Source organism: Lactuca sativa, chromosome 7, assembly GCF_002870075.4.
Source record: "Lactuca sativa cultivar Salinas chromosome 7, Lsat_Salinas_v11, whole genome shotgun sequence".
Classification (NCBI taxonomy): Eukaryota; Viridiplantae; Streptophyta; class Magnoliopsida; order Asterales; family Asteraceae; genus Lactuca; species Lactuca sativa.
The window spans coordinates 41,947,649-41,957,172 of record NC_056629.2 but is presented as its reverse complement, the minus strand read 5'-3'; positions in this window follow the sequence as shown (position 1 = coordinate 41,957,172).

Here is a 9,524-nt window from a genome sequence, read left to right as displayed (position 1 = left end):
CCACCACATGCCCATACAGCTCTCATGATTTCATCAATCGTGAACGGCTCTTCGATTTCAGATCTGCTTCTTGGGCTAAGTCTACTGAAGCTGCCACTGATAAATTTTGGCCTTGAGGGCCATCGTTCCTGAAATTTCTCCTGATAGAAGTTATATACCACATTTTTAATTTTAGTTGGATCTGTTGTCCATTCCCCATCAACCATCAAACCATGTATTCGATTCTTGCACCTTTTGTTGTTAACATAGCCATGAAAGAACCGAGAATTCTCGTCACCATCCATAATCCACTTTATTCTAGATCTTTGTTTTAGATCCATCAGCACAAACTTTTCCAATTCAGTGATTCTTTGAAAGCCACACAATCTTTCATTAAACTCAGCGGATGAGAGACATCTGATTTCAGCAGCATTGTCGAGATCTTGTGTTCTATTTTTGAGTTCCTTCAGTTCCATCATCTCCTTTGTATAATCCGTAGCTCTCCAGGTTTTAATTTCATTTTTTAGAAACCTTAACTTTGCAGCCATGTACACATCTGGGATACCATACCCCCTAAATTTCTCCCACGAATCTCGGACTAGATTCTCAAAGCCTTTACGTTGCATCCAAGAGTTAAAGAACCGAAATGGTGCTTTCCCAAAATCAACCTCAACTGTGTGAAGACTTATTGGGCAATGATCTGACAACTCCCTTGGTAATGCAGTGGCAGAAGCATTGGGAAATAACCTAAGGAAGTTATTACAGACTAAGAAGCGATCAAGTTTGCTCATCTTTACATCAGTCCGACAGCAGAAGGTGTACCTGCAGCCCCCCATTCTCAGATCGTGTAAGTTCTCCGTTTTTATGAATCGATTGAACCTGAACGCATATTTAGTTTTGCTTAAAACTTAGTTTTTTTTTTCGCAATGCGCAAGCATTCACCTAGTTCTATATAATACACATAGGTAATTAACCAAGTTAATTTTACATACAACACATAACACAATCCAAAAAAACATACATGATAAATTGTTAATCTGTTATCAATATTCGTACACTATTAACTATTTTTTGGCCTGAATATGAAAAAGGGGTTAAATGTCAATTTTCCATAATGGATGGTGCGTCTGTTTGCACCATGTTTATGAAAGTGAACAATGATGGGAATGGATAGTGGGGATTTGTTGAAAGACCAATATATTACAAACCAAACAGATATTCCCAATGACGATTAGAACTGTTGTTTGATCCATACGGTGTTGCACAAACATTTTGGTTAATTTTCACTTGATAATGTCATAGTGATAACGAGATGAAGGCAACATTTTTTTGAAACCAAAAAGATGTGTAACTGGTGCAACTAAAGTTTTCAAATCTTGTGGATTTGTTAATTATATATATATATATATATATATATATATATATATATATATATATATATATATATATATATATATATATATATATATATATAGGGTTAGATTATTTTGTTTCTAGTAATCATTGTGTGCCAGAATACATAGATCTGCACCATTGGATGGAATAGAATAAAATGTCATTATCTGAGGGTCTATGATAGTAGGATATGATAACATGTACCATATAATCACACAAATTTCAGCATAAGGGCATTTTAGTCAATTAACCTATATTAAAAAAGGAAATTTTCGAATTTTTAGGGATAATTAATTGTTTTAATTTTAAAAATCTGAATATTTTAAATTAATTCAAATTTAAAAATCCAATTTATTCTGTCAGACTGACAGACTGCCAACCATAAACTAGTAATAAATATATTTTCGATTTTATTCTTGCAGAATATATTTTCAATGCATATATTTTTGATAATTAAGTTGATTTAAGAACTCTAGATTATTATTCATATATATCCAAGTTGAGTCTACGATTTTAATTTTAATACACATCCGAAATAAAATATAAATTCATACATATATTTATACATATTCTAATAGAATATCATCAAATATGAATAAAATTCTTAAAAAATAGCATTCTGAATATACAATTATTGAACAAATACACTTGATCTTCTTCAGTGATCCATATAATCCACTTGATCTTCATATATATACTTGTTGTTGAACTCGATTCCAGATATTTCTCTTGTGTGATCAATATTGAATTCCTTCTCCATGCAATTCTGAAAGAATAAGACACATTACTCGTTAGTATTACCAGTTAAATAAATATACTTGTTGTTAACAAACATTCTCAAAAGACATTCTAACAAAATGAATATATATATATATATATATATATATATATATATATATATATATATATATATATATATATATATATATAAATTCTAACAGAATACATTACAAAATACACTTGAATTATAGTCTTTGCTTCTATATGCATAAACATTCTAAAAGCATGTATAAATGTACTCTGTCAGAATTACTAGCAACATGTGTTTTATGTAATATTTATAGTCTCATAGAATGAACATTTGTTTGCATTCTGATATGAAAAAAAATCCCCAGCTTAAGGATTTTCATGCAAATTCTGACAGAATGTCAGAATTTAACCTTTTTCATCAAATAATATTCTAAAAATTCAATTCTTAAAGAATATTGTCCATACTTTCTTTGTGTGTGCTCTTCAATGGTTATCTGTAAGTTACAAATCAATACATATAAACAAAAATCCATGATAACAACAACATGAATGGATAAAATCATCATTAATACCTTAAGATATGGATCATATATTAAGCATGTCTTAAGGTTTGCTTCATATCTCTAGTCATGTTGATGTTGTACATTAAAACCTTATTAGATGAAATACATGAACAACCATCTAGAAAACTACAACTACAAATAACAAGAGAAACAAAAGTTAAAACAAAGAAATTGATTAAAGACAATTATATAGATTGTAGCATCAAAAAAATCCTGCTTAAAAGTCAATCTAGTAAGCTAAGGTTGTAGAATAAAAAAAAATGAAATTCATGAATTATGATCAGTTAATTTGATGATAAATTAGACATTGACTACGGTAAAAATCATACCCTAAGCATAAACCATACAACATAGAAGTATAATTCAAGCCAAAAAATCTAGAAACACAAGAGAAACTAAACAAGAAAACACTCCATTGATGCAACACAAAGCTAGGGGTAGAAACGTCAAAAAAAGTGTAAATAGATCTACAAACGATAGATATTACTCCTATAGAACCAATTTGTGAACTTGTCAATTCCATCCAAATAATCGTGCACGTACTATTCAGACAGAGTTGTACGTTGTGCATCCAGACTTATACACTCTCACATAAATGGGGTTTTTGCTCTAACTCACTAACCGGGTTCCAAGAAGTTTGTGCACAGGTGCCAGGTTTGTCGATTGCTAGACAAAGAAAGGGTTACTCCAAAATTCTTGAGAATACAATATTCTTCTTTATTAGGTTTAAATAAAATGATCACTAAAATCACAAAATTTGAAACTGGGTTTACAGTTAAAAAAATCGAAAATAGAAATGGAAAATAACTCATTCTTACATTATAATCTAGAAAAGCAAAAGCTAGATAAGCTGCTTATTGAACTCTAATCAACGAAAAGCACATAATTACCAAATACTGCGTACACCAACAATCAATATTTAAAATTAGCAGACAACTACCATACAAGAAAGAATACGCTAGAGATAAATACTGACCTTGAGATTTCAATCGATAACAGAAAAAAAGAAAATACTTTGACGAATCATGACCTCTTCAAGTTGATTCGATATATAGCGACTTCGTTTTGAATATTCTTACATAAGGAGAACTAGGGCAAATTAACTTCAGGAATTCCATATATAACGAATTCGTTTTGAATATTCTTAAAGGCCTGGTCTTGCCGATTTTGGGTTTCAGACCTGTTGACGAGTCTTGATCAGATTTAATGGAACCGATTTAGGTTTTAGACCTGTTGAGGAGTCTTGATCGCAGTGGGTTTTTGGAGTGAAAATGGAAGCGGTGATGGTGATGGTGTTTATGCTGATGATGAACATGTTCGGCTACACACAAAACTAGGTCAAATATATTCACTTTATTTCCTTAATTGAATGATTTCAATTAAATGATTTCCTTAATTAAAAGTACAAAAGGTCCAAAATACCCTTTAATGATTTATTTAATTATTTATTATTTTTTGAATTCTCATTGGTGCATTTAGGCACACAATAATTGTTAGAAATATTTAAACCCGACTCTCTCTCTCTCTCTCTCTATATATATATATATATATATATATATATATATATATATATATATATATATATATATATATACTATATATATATATATATATATATATATATATATATATATATAAACAAATTGATAACATATTATATATTATTAATTAGATTTAATATGTTGTATATAAACCATTATCAGTTTAAAGCTACACTTTTGAACGGTTTGGACAAAATAGTTAAGTTGTTAATTTAAATATAACATTACAATGTCAACTTAAATATAAATTTCAGTTCCACTTAAAAAACCATAGAATATTTTGTAAATAGTTAAAAGTGATAAATTGTAGTGATAAACACTAAAAATAAATTATAATCTCAATTTAACTAAAATATTTCGTAAAGATATTTTTATAATCGTTAAAAGTTTTCAAATAAGTAGCTTAAAATAACTTACAATAACAATAGTTAAAAATAAATCTATATAAATGATTATATTATTACCTTTAAAATCAAAAAACAATGTTTGATATTTTAAATAATTATAATGATAGAAATTAAAACATTAAGAAAACAAATTAAAAAAAAATAATTGACAATAACAAGAACTATAAATAACATTAAACCATATATTATATTTAATTTTATTCATGTGTAACTCACGGGTTGAAGTCATTCAAACGATTGAGATTGTGCAGTTAGATGTATATATTATCATATAATTCAAAATAATCAACATATTATATATTAATTTAGTATACGAATTGTTATATCAAATTTAACAACAATGTTATTGTTATATTAAAAAAACATTTCTTTTTAAATTTAGTATACTTATAAAATTTAGTATACTTATAAAAGAGGCATATTTATAAGAACCACATCCATTTGAAACTCACATGTATTTTTGTATTTCCAAAGACTTTCCAAATCCTTTTTAATAATGATTGATAAAGGCTTTAGCATCAAAGATGTTATATAAACCACTAGATCTTACATTGGATTCTAATAAACTCAACCATGAGTGCCATATACTACTTCACATTTCATCCTTTAGTTTCCTATCTTTTTCTTTTGTAATGACTTCCATAATTCCATTAGAAAAGAAAGGAAAATGTTTGGACTTCTTGAGAAACACAAGGACTATTTTATCTCTGCAAAGGCCTTTCATATAAAGAGGACTATTTGCAGGTAAAAGAAAATACATTTATTGTGTGATCAAATTGTTTGAGTAATCTGATTTTCCCTCATGAAATGGTTAAACTTATGACTATGACTTTATACAACACAAACTCAAGGAATAGACAGTATTCAAGAATGCAGATGAATTCTACTTTAAGATAATCATAGAAGTACATAAACAGAGTATTGATGAAGTACATAAACATGCATAATTTTCTATACCCCATTCCCTTTTCAGAAAAAAGGCGAAAATCAACAACTTATTATATAGTATACATGAGTGAAGAAAACAAATACATTCGAGAATAACTTTTGTGGATTAAGTCACAAGATAGATGTTATATCCGGCAGAAAGTTCAATCTGAGAGAAAGGTGGAATATTGCAATTTTTTTATAGTTTTGAGAATATTATATACTTAAGACATTTTCATTTAATTCAGAAAATTGAAAAGGTAACTGTAACACTATAGTCACTTGATTCCCAACCATCAAACGTACATGTAAATTATATTGAATATAGGTCTTAACCTATTTAAATGTGTCTCACTTTTTTATTTTAATATAAAAACTTATTAATAATACTTATTGGATTTTATGTTATTAATAAATATGTTTTATGGTTAAATATTTTAACTTTTTAGGCAAGATGATAAGAGAATACTATCGGAAACAAACAACGTTGGTGGATTTGAAGCTTTTAAAGTTGTATCGTATTGCTTTTGGTGCCGATCAGTTTGACACCACCACCGCCAAAGGAAAGAAACAACTTCAAAGGTTCTTCGATCGGTTGTACTTTTGAGTCACTATTGTATCTTTTATCGAAGTTCTATACATACATCCTAACAAACATCAATAGGTGTAGAAAGTAAAACTAAATTATGTCAATGGTCATGTAATATAGAGAAAGGGTTAACTTTGGCCCAATTTAACTATAACGTTATTAAGTCATTATCACCTAGACGGAATGATATGTTGCATGAGTCATGAACCCACAAATGGATTCATATTGAAATTTTGGAATCCAAAAAATGATCCATATTGAAATCCAAAGAATCTATATTTATCCATACGAACATCCAATAGATCTAAAATGGATACATATTAAAAGCATTGGATCCATATTTATCTTTTTTTTTTGAACCGGCGAATTTATTAATTAACCCCGCCGCCTAGCAAGTTACTAGACGGAGGGCAGGAGAAACATCAAAAAATACAGTTTATACAACATCCCGACTTAACTTTCTCACACACAACTTAAAGGACACGAACACCATTCATTCCACCCATAATTACAACTTGCTCTCCTATGCTTTAACCAAGAATACACAGTGGATTTCACTCCATCAAGGATCCTGAGCGGGGAAGTGCGCACATTTTTAAACAATAGGTCGCATCTCGATTTCCATAGCAGCCATAACGTACCGAAGCATACGCTGATAAGATTGTTCCTCCTTTTTTTATTGCTGCCCCACTTTTTAACAAAGCTAATAAGATCACCAATAACTTGAATCTGAGGTTGAGAGATCTCGCATCATTTGAACACCAGCTCCCATACACTATCCTCCATAGGGCAATGGAGAAGAATATGTGCAGCATCTTCATTTTCCTTCGAACACCATGAACATCTATCTTCAACCCCTGGTACTCCTCTCCTAATTAATGCATTGTTGGACGGAATGCGACCTAGATTAGCTCTCCAAACAAAAGCTGAGACTTTGATTGGGATTTCATGTATCCAGGGAATAATCACTTCGTCATTTGCCGGTTCTGTCTAATTTGGCTCTGATAGCACCTACATGGTAGTTACCATCATCAGTCAATGCACACTTCCAAAAATCAATACCTGGCGTTGGACGGAATCCTCCTATGGCATTTAGTAGCGAATGAAAGCTTCGTATCTGTTCGTCTGTTGTAAGGGGCGACCTCCAATCCCAATTTAGCCCTGCCTCGTGAATCCTCTCCTTGACTGTGCATGCTTTTCGCCTTTCTAGTTGATACAATTCTGGGAAGCTCTCTCTAAAGGGTTCACCACCATTCCATGACTCCATCCAGAAAGAGTGTCTTCGCCTTCTCTGACCTGTTTCTTAAAAATGTCATCAAAACTGAGTCCATCCTTTTGTAATTCCTGTATTACCCCTGCAATGTTACTCCAAATGCCTGGGATAGTTTTCTTTGCTAGTGTCTTGGCCGGTTTATTATGTAGATTATGGATACCCGTGATTACTCTTCTCCATAATGTCGACTTGTTATTCTTCAGTCCCCACCACCATTTAACAATCATTGCGAGGTTGAAAGCCCGAAGAGAACCCAATCCCAAACCCCCTTTCTCCTTCGATGTGACAACTTTTCCCCATGATACCCATGGTATTTTGTACTTATTATCACCGCCACCCCACAGAAATTGCCTTCGAATTTTTTCCAAGCTTTCCAAGACTCCCGTAGGAGACACAAATATAGACATGAAGTAAGATGGAAGGCTGCCAAGGACGGCCTTCGAGAGGGTTAATCTACCCCCAAAAGAAAGTGTTTTTGCCTTCCATGGGGAAAGTTTTGCATAAAATCTATCAATTACGGGTTTCCAATGCTTCTTAAATTTCATGTTAGCACCCACAGGTACACCGAGGTACGTGAAAGGGAGTGAATCCGGTTTGCATCCTAATGGCGCTGCTCCTCGTAAGACTTCCTGCTCATCAACTCCAATGCCAAAAACCCTTGATTTATTAAAATTGACTTTCAGTCCCGATGCCACTTGAAAACATCTCAACACTCTTGCTAGATTCTTTATATTGTCTTGACTCCACTCACCCACAAAGAGGGCATCATCAGCATAAAACAGATGCGAGATGCTTGTTGCCGAATGTGGTATTTTAATCCCTTGAAATATCTCCTTCTAGCACGCCTCCTTCATAGCAATATTGAGGCCCTCCATTGCTATTATAAACAGGAACGAAGATAATGGATCCCCCTGCCTCACGCCTTTTTTCATTTCAAATTCTTTTGTAGGAGATCCATTTACGAGAACCGATAGTCTAGCTGAATGAAGGCATCCTCTAATCCACATTCTCCACTTCTCACCATACCCAAGCTGGCTGATGATCGAGTCTAGATATTCCCAGTTTACAGAGTCGAAGGCTTTCTCAAAATCCACCTTGAACAATAGAACTTGTTTTTTAGATTTCTTTGCCCATAAACACAACTCATTAATTATTAATGGCCCATCTAGTATATTTCGTCCCTCTACATAGGCTGATTGAGCCTCCCCAATATTCTGGTCTATTACCCCTTTGATTCTATTTGCTAAAATTTTTGATATTATCTTGTATTGACAGCCAATTAAACTAATTGGTCTGTAATCTCTAAGATGAAGAGGGTCTTTGATCTTTGGGATTATATTAATGAAGGACGAATTGCAGCCCCGTTCCAGTTTGCCATACCTCTCGAAGTATTTTACAAACTTAACAATATCATGCTGTAATATCTCCCAATATCTTTTAATGAAGCTAAAAGTAAATCCATCCGGTCTGGGTGCCTTATCACCACCACATGCCCATACAGCTCTCATGATTTCATCAATCGTGAACGGCTCTTCGATTTCAGATCTGCTTCTTGGGCTAAGTCTACTGAAGCTGCCACTGATAAATTTTGGCCTTGAGGGCCATCGTTCCTGAAATTTCTCCTGATAGAAGTTATATACCACATTTTTAATTTTAGTTGGATCTGTTGTCCATTCCCCATCAACCATCAAACCATGTATTCGATTCTTGCACCTTTTGTTGTTAACATAGCCATGAAAGAACCGAGAATTCTCGTCACCATCCATAATCCACTTTATTCTAGATCTTTGTTTTAGATCCATCAGCACAAACTTTTCCAATTCAGTGATTCTTTGAAAGCCACACAATCTTTCATTAAACTCAGCGGATGAGAGACATCTGATTTCAGCAGCATTGTCGAGATCTTGTGTTCTATTTTTGAGTTCCTTCAGTTCCATCATCTCCTTTGTATAATCCGTAGCTCTCCAGGTTTTAATTTCATTTTTTAGAAACCTTAACTTTGCAGCCATGTACACATCTGGGATACCATACCCCCTAAATTTCTCCCACGAATCTCGGACTAGATTCTCAAAGCCTTTACGTTGCATCCAAGAGTTAAAG